Here is a 13,264-nt window from a genome sequence, read left to right as displayed (position 1 = left end):
TGAGTTACTGAAAATCTTGAACATTTAAAAAAATCTCATATTTGAAATAAATAGCTCATGACATACCATGTTAAGATCTATTTAGAATGCTAAGTATAATGTAAGGTAAGCTGCTTTGTAGAAATACAGGGCAGATGTAGTTTGTAATTTAAAATGGAGATGTTAATTGTGGGTATATAATTTTAAGGCTAATGAGTTAGCTACAGTGATTTGCATGTTAATTATGTAGTTCACAATTCATATTTAATTTTTTATGTTTCCTCACATGACAACACTTGGGTATAGGTCAATGACCCAGAGGACAGCTTCTGCCAATAGAGAGCAAGAGAAGCAAATTATTGACCTTGCCCTGTTACTTAAACTGATATTCATCAGTATACAAGATTTTCTAATGGCTGATTTGGCTTTATGCAAGAATAATGATAAGGAAGAAAGACAAAAAGAGAAGATAAAAAGTAAAGTGTAGTGTAGTACCACAGTTTTAGGGTCAAGAAGTTATGCAGTGTGTGTGCAGGCTGGGCATTACTGATGAAACAGGCATGAAAGGCAGAATGATAAATGGATGTAACAGGCATGAAAGGCAGAATGATGAACACCAGCTACAAGAGCACAGCTGTTGTTTTCTAGAAGGAATAATAAAAAAAAATAGGAATAATCAGAACATCAGCAGCAGTTGTGACACACAGAGGTAGAGGAAAAACTGGGCTGTATGAAAGGGTCAGAGAACAAGCTAAGTGACGCTTTCTGTCCATAAATAAAGATTAGAATCTATGGAACATCACCAGGTAGAATTTCTTTGACTCTAGGAGATCATTAATGTTGGTAGGATGAGAGGAAAAAGTTATCATCCCAGGCAGCACTGCACGCAGGCAGAATATTGTCAGTTTCAACAGAGCCATGTTTTTCTGAGAGGGAGATTTATTAAATCACTCATAGTAGTTTTTGATTAGGAAAATGGAGATGAATGTCTAATGGTCACCTTGCACATAGGATCCTTGGAGCTGCTACCCCCTGAGAGCTAAACTCATCTTTCTAACATGCTTAGAGCATTAGCAGTTATGTTCATCAGTTGTCAGGCATTTCTATTCTGCCTGGAGGGACAGGGGATCCCGTGGAATAAAAAATGCTATTGCAGGTTCTGGCACTGAGTAAGAGGTTGAACAAATCACATATTCGTGTGGAGGAGGTATATGTCTGGATGACATACTGCTGAATAGCTGGCATTGTGTGTTCTGCATGAGAGACTCGTGTTTAGAGTAGAATGGAACTTTATGACAGCAGTATGACTCTGGAGAGAGAATATTAAAGTTTGTGAAGTGCAAGCAACTTTTAACACCCCAGCAGGTGGATAAAGAGTTTTATGCCTAACAAAAGTAACATACCTGGCTTGTTTTGGTTTATATTTGGCTGTCAGTAGCTGATATTTTAGCCATAACAAGGCTGGCTAATATGTTGTCTGCTGACGTGGTTACAACCCCATATGTAGGATAATAGCATAACCAGGTAAAAGTCCTCTGTGATGTTCTTCTTGCCCTTCTGTATGACTCTCTTTATTTTAATCATGTTGGAAATCATTTTAGTTTGACTGGAAATAAGTGTTTTCAGACATAATAAACTACTGTTATTTATTTATTTTACATTTGTTAACCGGGATGAGTCCAGCTGAGCTGAGATAGCTGTTTTTCAGTGGAGGCCCAGGGAGAAAGTTCCAAAAACACTTATACAATACAGTAGACAGAAAAAAAATGTTTACAGTAGCAAGTAATCAAAAAGATGACAGAATAAGCACATGCAGGCCAAAAGCAATTATACATCAGGCCTGTCAATTCAATGTGGGTAAATGAGTTACACCAGTATCTGCCTATCCAATTACTAATCAGCTAATTCATTTAATGGCCCTCTTTGTATTTTCATGTCATTAAGCCTCTGCACTTAAGTTGTGAAATTTGGATTTATGAACAATACAAAGACTACAGAATCACAGAATTACCATATCTCTGCTGAATGCTTTATATGTAATAATGTCTCACTGGAAAACATATAATCTACAATAAGTAATTTAAGTACAAAAATGACATTTTAGTCACTCAGTCAACACAAAGCATGATCCTTAACTAGGGCTGAATGACATTCATCCATTTTCTAATCAAGTTGTCCTAGTGAGGGCTTCACTAGAAGTGAACTGAACAGGACAAAACAAACATCCCTGTCTCAAGAAACATTAGCCACCCATTCCTGTGATATGCTAGGATGTTCCCAGGTAAGCTGAGAGATACTATCCCTACATATTAGGGATCTGGTCAGGGATTGTCATCAGTCACCTGAGCCTGATTCAACACCCCAAGGGACATTCTTCACAAGGTGCCAAAGCAACCTAAGCTGTCTGCTGCCAACTTAGAGAAACAGTGCCTATATTCCTAGAACTTTCCACATAGCTGAACTCCTCACTAATTAATACCAAGTGAACCCATCTACCCTGCAAAGGAACATATTTTCTTCAATGTTATCCTTTTTCCAAGTACCCATAGTTAATGACCATATAGGAGGATTGGGCATAGATGGACCAGGAAATTTAGAGCTTCATCTTGTGACTAAGTTCTTACTTCGCCACCACTGTCTGTACAACACCTATAGTACTGCCACCAATGCACCCATCTGCTGGTCAGTCTCCTTAACCCCTCCCCACCCACACTCATGAACAACATCCCAAGATACTTAAATGCTTCCATTTAAGAGAGCTGCTCCTCCTCAGCTGCAGAGAACAACCTAGTCTCTTTTAAGTATCAACCACAGTCTCAGATTTGCAGGTGCTGATTTTTGCCCCAGCTGCCTCACCTTCCACAGGGCATTATTCCAATGCATGTTACAGCTCAGAGTTACTATTTTTGTGGTCATTTTATATTTGTCTACTTGGTGCCAGTGGTGAGGATTGTGAGGCAATACCCCCAGGTGGATATTACATTATTATGAGCAGTGTAGTGGATTCAAAGACCATAGCCCCTACCAACCATCACATTTCAAGCAAGCTTTGACAGGAATTTTCCATAGGTCAGTCTCCTCCACCCAAAAAACTAAACTAATATAAATAAACAAAGTCATTTATCTTCAAATGTATAGCCACAGCTTGCCATCTTTGCCATATAGCTTAAAGTTCAGTGTAGGTCCTTTGCCCCACACATGTTAAGACGATGCAATGCATTTTACAACAGAATGTTTTGTTTGGAGATTTGAATGCAATACTTTCAATTTTATCATTTTTTTATACAATTTATTTCATTCATTGAGGTCTTCAAACCTTCCATTTTGTACTGTCCCATTAATGTCATCCATCAAAGAGCTTCTTAGCACAGTGGGTTTTGTTAAGATAATACATCTCCCATTAAAAAAACATATACATAGTCTCAACATGTTCTGAACTAAATTATATACAAAATTTGGTAATCTGTATAGATGTTTAATTATGGGTCTTCAGTTATCCAACAACCATATATTTTCTTTATTTTTAAGAAATGTAATATAGAAATAATACCTGTATGGATAAACTCTATGCTGTAATAATCATTCATAAAATACACAGAATTTTAAGGTGTATATCATTCAATCTTTTACTTGTTATGGAAATCATAACCTAAGTCAAGTCCTGATGACAAATTAGCATCAATTGCTATTAATGCCTCATTAGTTTTGTAAGAGTAGCCAAGTGACCTTCTTCAGACAGCTCTGGAAAGATTAAAATAGTATTTCCTGATCCATGTTTATTCTAGAAATATTCAGAGACAACTGTAAGTTCAACTATTTGACATATCACATTATTGTTGTTATCATGCACTTTATCCATCTATTAGTGATTCTTTTTTCTTTGTTCTATCCATGCATAGAGAAGAGTTACTTACCATATTTTAGATGCAGACACGTCCAACACAATTCAAGCAGCACCCTTTCATATAGCTTAATACACACAAGGGTTCTCAACCAAAATCTTATGATAGAAATCCATCACTCAGGCTTTCCTATTTTAAAATTGAATACATTTTATGTCTCCTGATGATCATAAAATCCCCTAATTTTTTGCTTAACTACCTCTCAGCTAGCTACCCAAGTGTCATAAAAGAACACATATTTATATAGTCATTCCAGAGTTTCTCACTAATATATATATATATATATATATATATATATATATATATATATATATATATATATACATATACCTATGGGTCTACCTTACATTGCCAACAGTCCAGAATGCCAGCAACCATATGGCCGACACCATATGATCAACATTCGGATTGCCGACAATGGGAAACCCGCATTGCACTATAGTGCGGAATGGAAAGATTTCCATTCATGTACTGTAGTGTGATCTCAGAGTTGGTATATTAAAGTTATGGGGGTGTGGGGGGCAGAGCCCCCCTGCTAGCAGTTGAAAGGGAAGTTTATGTTAGGTTTTTATGATTTTTTTTGTGTTGTCGAGATTTTGGTTGTCGGTGATGTGGTGTTGGCCATGTTGTTGTCAGTGTTTTGCAGTTTTGGTGTTTTCAGGTAGATCTATATATACACACACACATATATATATATATATATATATATATATATATATATATATATATATATATATATATATATATATATATATATATATATGTGTGTGTGTGTGTGTGTGTGTAAACATAACCTCTACCTACCCTACTTAATCGTTCAGTAATAATAGTTAGTGCAAAATAATCAGAAAAAGAAAGTTTCTAATTTCTGACGATCACAGATATTTACACTCTTTGAACACAATGAGATAATCAATTTCATTGCATTATGTACCATTGAGTTAGGCATAACATTCTTGAGATGCCATACATAAGAATTTCTTATAAGTGAGTTTTTCTGATGACCCACCATCTTTCTGAGTACTGCCTCTGATGTCATAATTGAAGTCTTTTGCATATAACATCTTGTCTTTAGGACTAGTCCTCTACTTTGTGTAACTCATGGCCTCAATATTAACTTTAAAATCTGCAGGTAAAATAAGTATTGAAAACTGTATACATAACACGATCACCATCTTTATAATATAGGTAATATATCTGCCATTAATATAAAAGAAAGAATCAAGAATTGAGACACCACCATATATCCAAAAAAGAAAGTTGAAACTGAATTCCTCACCTAATATATGGCCATGTATCCCTCTCCATGCTTTCCACAACTATCCTATTAATATTAATAGAATTAATCAGATGTAAATGTAGAAGGCAAATAATATTAATCTGACTAATCTTAAAGACATATACCAAACACTGGGTGAACGAAAATAAGCAGCCCGACAGCGATGGAAACCACTTTGTTCTTTATTAAATTCTGGTACCTCGGCCTTCGCCTTCACAAGGAATTTTTTCCATAAACCATCAGCCATAGTCAGTTAAGCAATTAAATAATTAAATCATTAGCAAAAAATGCATTCATTTAAAGGAACCTAGCCCTAATATGTTACTTAACATATATATATTTTAAATTTTAAATATTTTAAATTTTAAATTTTAAACTGAATTGCATATTTATTGCTTGAATGATATTCATTCTTAAAAATACTTAATGCAATACTCCCCCAAAATATTAATAAAAGCTAAACAAATGCATGTTTTTAATTAATAAATGTTAAATTTCTAAATTCAAACCATTGGGATATAAAGTATTGTAATTAATAATAAATCTAGATTCCATGTTCAACAATCACCAGAATTTAATAAAGAACAGAGTGGTTTCCATCGCTGTCGGGCTGCTTATTTTCGTTCACCCAGTGTTTGGTATATTTTTAGTATTGTGTTTTCTTGTATTTCGAATAATCTTAAAGACATGAAAGCACAAATAATAATTGTCTGCAGTGTTTTAAACCATTAACATTATGCGGTGAAACTTTCAGGCTCTTTTTTTGAATTATTTTGGCTTTTTTGTTTTCCTTTTTAATGTGTTATCCTCATCTATAATAGTGGAATCCTCCTTTACTTCTACTTGTTCACCATAGCTGCCTGAACCCTTCATCCAATGTTGTCTTTTCCATCTGGGTTAAACCTAAGTGAACTTTTTTGTTGTACCCCCTGCTCTTGGAACCTGTTCCGCTTTGGGACTCGCCTTTTATGCTTCAAGTGCTTGCTGCACCTCCATTTGAGCCATCAGCTACAGTTGACTTGAAGTTGTTTTCTTGGAAGACTTTATTCTTGGTAGCTGTTATTTCCACCAAGCATATATCAGAACTGTAGGCCCTATCCTTGGTACCTATGTATTGTTGTTAAATAAACATAGGATGTCTGTAAGAAAGAATCCTACCTTTCTGCCTAAGGTGACAAACGAGAACAATTTGAATCAGACCATTCACTTACCAGTATTTTTTTCATGATTTATTTCGAGGTCCATAGATAACTGAGGTTTTATTTAGATGGAACTAAATCTTTTAGAAAGTCTAATCAGTTATTTGTCTCTTTTTCAAAGGCCCAGTTGGGTACACCAGTGACTAAGGTTACTCTGTCCAAGTGGCTATCTGATTGTATTTCATTTTGGTATAGCTTGAAAGGGAAGGCTGTGCCTTCTACATCAAAAGGTCATTCTACTAGAGCTATGGCTAGCTTTGCAGCTTTTTTCTTTAGAGACGCTTTGGATGATGTTTGTGCTACTGCCACTTGGGTGGGTCTTCATATGTTTCTGTCCCACTACACATTGGATTTTCAGTTGAGGTCTAGGGCCTCCTTTGTTTCCAACTACTGGAAAATGTGCTTTCGTTGGACCTCCCTGGGGTTTTACTTGGTTAGGATCACTGTCCACGGGTGGGAAAAACAACATCAGATACAAAAGTTATGTACTCACCATAGCAATAGATTTGTGTTATCTCTTTCTGTCTGGTTCAACATTCCCTCCCAACTATCCCTAGCATATTAGTGTGTTTCTCATTTATGGAATGACTGAGTTATGAAGGATCATGCTTCTCCCTTTTTTGGGGGTCCTTAGTGGGTTTTTTTTGGGAATTAGATGGTGGAAGCTTTTTTAGAGAAGTGCAAACTCAATGTGAGATCATACTAGTAGAGCAAGGTATTTTGTGTAGAGGAGGCATTGCCTAGGGGACTGAAATCTTTGAGGATATGGCTGGTCTCAGATCTGAGACTGACCATATCCCAAAGACTTCAGCCCCCCCCCCCGAACTCCACCTCCACTGTCTCCAACTTGGTCATTCCATGATTAAGATACACACTAAAACTATGGGGGCAGGTGGGAGGGAAGGTTGAACCAGACTGAAAGAGAGAATGGAGATGTATTATTATGATGAGCTTCCACCACTTAATCCCAAAGGAAAACACTCGTTAAGGTGAGTACATAATTTTTGTATTGGAAGACCTTACCAGTCAATCCTAGAATAAATTTGTGGTTACCAATACAGTTATTTAGTTTATGTCTAAATTAAGATAGTGAGGTGCTCTGCTTAATATGCAGTGAAAGTTTATCTTAGAGGCATGGGAGACATTGGGTTATAAACCTGTCCCTTCACCATCTTTTATTTATCTGTTGATGAAGCTTTAGGTCCCTCGTTTTACTCTTGGTGAAGCTACAGGACTTGTGGGGAAACATGAAGTCCAGGACAATTTGGTTTCCAATAGATTTGTAAGAGATAAAGAGATCTCTGCTCAAAGGGCTATAAGACGCATGTTAAAGGAATAAAGCTTTCAGCCACTCTTGGTAACTCAGGGACTTTAGTTTGGTGATATTTTTGGTAAGGAACATTTGGAGTCTAATAGCTTTATGTCTGTAGTGAGATACATCACAAGGGGATCACTGTATTTGATAAATGGCCTGATCAATGCTGGGGATAAGGGACTGACTACCTCTTTAGACCATGATGATTTTCCTTGGCAATTAGCTGAAAGTAGAATGTAATGTAACAATTTCAGAGTTATCCTTTGTCCCATTACCTTTTACCACTGAATCATATGAAACTCTATTATGGACAGTCACTATAACCATACCAATAACTTATAATTCTCCAGCTAACTGTTGCTGTCTTTCTTGACTTGCAGATGGACTCTCCACAGGTAGTACTAAAGCATTACAGGACTCAGCAATAACACATTTAGGGACAACACTAACTCCACCATGGCCTTTCAGGTATGTCATTACCAACAGTGTATAGAATAAGTAGATCAGACAAATAGAGTAGGAGAAGCTAGATGAACTGGAAGACTAGGGCAGTCCCAAGACTGGTACTCCCCTAATCCAAAATTGAGAGACACCAGGGCTTAAGTGCCATAATGATACCAGCATATAAAAGGGGATTGAGGGGTGGAGGGACCCACTAGACAGCAGGGATTAATGTTTAAAGTGCCATACCAGCACCAATGTACTTACAGGGATTGGGTTGGGGGGATACACACTCTGAAGTGCTGTACCAGTGCCAGTGTTGCTATGGGGACCAGGCGTGGGAGGGTTACATCAAATACTCCTCAAAGGTATGTACCGGCATCAACATAACCACGGGAACCAAGGGGTGGAGTGATACACTAGACACAGAAAAAACTCCATAAAGTACCCCGAGAAACAGAACAATATAATGAGGGTTGAGGAAGGGGCCAACAGGCACATTTTAAACTGCCATAATGTCACCAACATAGCATACGGATCGAGGATAGGAGGAACCACTGGAAACCAAGGATGACACATTAAAGTGCCATAATGACACTGATATCAAAAGTACTTATTGCACAGACATCATACTGGGAATCAGGTGGGCATGATTGGCTACACTAGACATGAGGGATTATTCTGTAAAGTACTCTATCAGAACCAGTATCATAATAGGGGTTGGAAGGAGATACACTAGACCACCAGTGAAGTATACACATGCCATAATAGCATAGTATTATGGAAGTAGGGGAACCACAGGAGGGTATTAGGGACAGGTACAAAGACTGGTGTGTTTGTTCATGTTTGTGTACTTGTGTGCATGTGTGAGTGACTGGGGGAAATGCCACTGTCTGCATGAACAGCAACTACCACAAGGTGCGGCTCAGCCATTATCTGCACATTGTGGTAGTAACTGTGATTCAGAAAATGAGCAAAATAGATGATAATGAGTTCATACCTCACTGCAGTTAGCATGTTTCTAAAACACAAATGACCATGTTACACTGGAAGGGCCTTTCTATCATACATTAGGAAATATAATGAATTCCCAGGCTTGACATATCTGTATAAATATATTTACTTATGTGTTGCATTGCTAATGCAGTACAAATATCTGCAAAGTAGTTGCAGTTAGATACATCGTATTACTGACAGATTTTCCACTGTTATATAAATTTTCATTTGCTGCTGTGATTTACATTGTAAGTTCTTTGGTCAAGTTACTACCAGAAGTATTAATATGGCATTTATTCATAATTTAGCATGAAAATAAATCACACTTTTTGCTTATCAACCACCCCCATTTGGGTCAGTAATCCTTGTATTTGAAAAGGGCATGTCTACTCAAGGAGATCATGTGAGCGTGCACAAATATGACAAACTATTGATCACAACCTACGGCACATATACACTCACACACACTCACACACACACACACACACACACACACACACACACACACACACACACACACACACACACACACACACACACACACACACATATATATAAATATATATATATATATATATATAGATATATGTGTGTGTGTGTGTGTGTGTATGTGTGTGTGTGTGTGTGTGTGTGTGCGTGTGTGTGTGTGTGTGTACAGTGGATATAAAAAGTGTACACACCCCTGTTAAAGTGCCAGGTTTTTGTGATATAAAAAAATGTGACCACAATAAATAATTTCAAAACTTTTCCTACCTTTAATGGGCCCTATAACCTGTACAATTTAATTGAAAAACAAACAAATCCTTTAGGGGAAAAAATATAAAAAAACATACAATATGCTGGTTGCATTAGTGTGCACACCCTTAAACCAATACTTTGTTTAAGTACTTTTTGATTGGGTGGGAAAAGTTTTGAAATGATTTATTGTGGTCTAATTTTTTTATATCACAAAAACCTGGAGTTTTAACAGGGGTGTGTACACTTTTTATATCCAGTGTACATATATACCACTTTTAGATGACAAATATTCAAGTAGCACACATTTGTTTCTCTTTTAAGAGTGGTTTAATGCTATTTTTAATATTTAAACCAGGTAGTCTATCTGCCCTGAAATAATTAATCCACCTATTCTCTATAAGTTCTGTCTTGTTAATTATACCCCCCTACGCTTACCCATATCCACTTTTTGCAAGACTCTACATTTAAAGACATGATCTTCTCCAAACTGTATAATATGTTTTGGCAAAGCATTCATATCTACTTTTCTCCTAATTTCCAAAATGTGTGAGGCTATACATTCTTTGGTACTTACGTATTATCGTAACCACATTTTCCGATGTGCTGGACTTTATTCTCTTTTACTCAAACAATGACAAAGAAGTGTAATCAGGAAGGATAGACTGTAAAAAACTCTTCTAGGATGTTGTTGGTGGTGGCTTTTTAAAATGAGAAAGGGTTCAAATTTGAGGATTTGTGGCTAGCGTGCTTGAAAGACATCAAGCAATGAATTCAACGAGCGATCCCAGTGGCTGGCTATATATACGTACGTTGGCCTGAAAGGAGTGTGGGCAGTCATAGCTTACGATGTTAGAAACACACACACACTTCCAACAAATTAGCTGCTTTTGAGCACACTAGCCAGAAATCCTAACATGTGCAAACCCTTACTAGTTTTACAAACCCACCACCAAGATCGTGTTTTAACAGTCTACCCTTCCCGATTACTTTTTTAAGAAGTTAGACTGGGTACTGCTTTGCTTTTCTTTTCTGATGCTTTCCATTCTCAGGGCAAAGGCTGAGAATGCAGAACGTGTTTTAAGTGGAACGTTGGACTTTCTTAACTGACATCTTGAGATGCTGGCAGTAAATGGGGAAACCTATTTGTCAAACCTTATTTTTTCAGCCATTGAAGTGAAAAAACATCCTAAAAACAATAACACATTAAAGAAAACACATCTTTGAGGTTTTCTCATACTTTATTGGTCCCAGTTGACACAAGGAGAAGCAACCAGCATCAGGGTGAAAATGTGGTTGCGATAATACGTAAGTACCCATTCTTTTAATTTTTGATTGGTCTTTCCTATATAGAAACAGTTGCATTTTTCCCAGTTGGCAAGGTAGACTACATTATCAGTTATACAGGTTGCAAAAGTATTAAAACAAAAACTTCTATTCGAAATAGAATGTATAAACTCAATATTCAAATTTATGGAAGGGTAGCTTTCTTATTACATGAAATACGCTGATCTTCACATAATTCTTTATAACATAAATACTGCTTCAAATTCCTTTCCCTTTTATATATAAAGTGTGGTGATTGACCTACTATTTTCTTTATTTATTGATCGGACTCTAGAATCCCCCAATTGTTTCTAATTATAGGTCTTATTTGGAGAGTATGTCTGTTAAATTTTATAATGTAGCCCATTGACTGAAACCAAGTAACAAATTTATTATTTGAGGCAGAAATGAAGTCATTGCCTGACAAAAAAGGCTTTGCAACATTAGTTCTCTCAGATGTTACTGTTTGCCTATTAAGATTAAGCATCTCTTCAGAATAACCACTAGTACAAAAATCTTTCACCACTGCATGCACTTCCTTAGCAAAACCATCAGCCTGAGTATTAAGCCAACTAGCTTGTAAAATTGATTTCTTGCAACACTATTATAAATGTGTCTTGGATGCATACTAGTATGATGTACATACCTAGTGGTTTGAACATTTTTTCTTATATATCGAAGTTTCAAAATGGCCATTAAGGATTTCTATCTTAATATCTAAGAAGTTTATCCTTTCCTTAGAGTATGCTAAATCAAATTTTAGAAAGTCTGTAGTCTGTTGTAAATAATTAACAAACACATTCAATGATTCAGTGTTACCTGCCCATAACAAAAAGGTGTCATCAACAAAACGTTTGTAAAATTTCAAATTCTCATTCAGGTATCTCACTTTGCCATCCAATAAATATATACAAACAGCTCTTCCCATCTTGAAAGTACTAAATTGTCATAGCTGTTAGCCACTGCTCTCCCCATTGCTACCCCTGACATCTGATGAAAAGATGAATTATTAAACATAAACATATTGTTATTAAGTATCATATCTAACATTAAATAGATAGCAAATATTTTAATTGTGGAAAAAGAGCTATATTGACATAAAAACTCTCTCACATATTGGATACCTAAATCATCAGGAATGACTGTGAAGAGGGATTTAACATCCAACGTAACCAAAGTCAAATTTTTCATATCACAGTCTTTATTCTTAGGAAGCCATTGATTTAAACCACTAAGAAAATGATTGGTATCCTTTATAACACTCTTACTATACTGTAGCAAGCTGTGAAGTTCTTTTTAGACAATGGTGTAGTAATCCACTTTCCACCAGAGACAGTAGGTCTCATAGGTGGAGTTATTAAATTCTTATGTATCTTGGGTAGCCTGTATATGAATAGAATAACAGGATTGGCTGTATGGAGAAAATTATATAAGTCAGGCGTAATTGAACCATCCATCAATAAATCATATAAAAAGATTTCACATGGTAAATAACAGAATTCAGCTCAACAGCAGAAATCTTTTTAAATGCATCAACATCCAATAGCAGTTTATACATCCATTCATTATAATCATGTGCATTCATCAATACAACTTTGCTCCTCTTGTCTGCAGACTTAATAATTAAATATTTTCTACTACACAAATCCATAAAAGCCTTTTCTTTTAAAGATGGTTAAAGTTATAAAATTAATTTTTATTAGTCTCAAAAATGATCTTGTATATTTTGTTTTCACACATATTATAAAAGGCTTTGATGGTAGGTGTGCCATTAGGGATAAATGTACTCTTTCTTCTTAGCTCATTATCAAAATGAGAAACACTTGTCTTAAAAGTTAATTTAAGGTCAATGTTCCTAAGAAATAGCCTGTGCTCAGAAAGAGTATCATTCAGATTAGCATCAACAGATGGTATAAATGACAGACCTTTGCCTAATACATCCAACTCAAACATATTCAAAACAACATTAGACAAATTAAGAACATTATTTTTAAAAAAGTTGAATTCTTGGTTTGACTTCTCATAGTAGGTCTCACCTGCACGTGAGTTTGCTGTCCTGGCCCCATCTGTGTTCATATGGTTCGTTCTCTCC

The sequence above is a fragment of the Protopterus annectens genome, chromosome 8.part0, assembly GCF_019279795.1.
Source record: "Protopterus annectens isolate FY-2018-M chromosome 8.part0, PAN1.0, whole genome shotgun sequence".
NCBI lineage: Eukaryota > Metazoa > Chordata > Ceratodontiformes > Protopteridae > Protopterus > Protopterus annectens.
Note: the sequence above shows the minus strand (reverse complement) of the source record.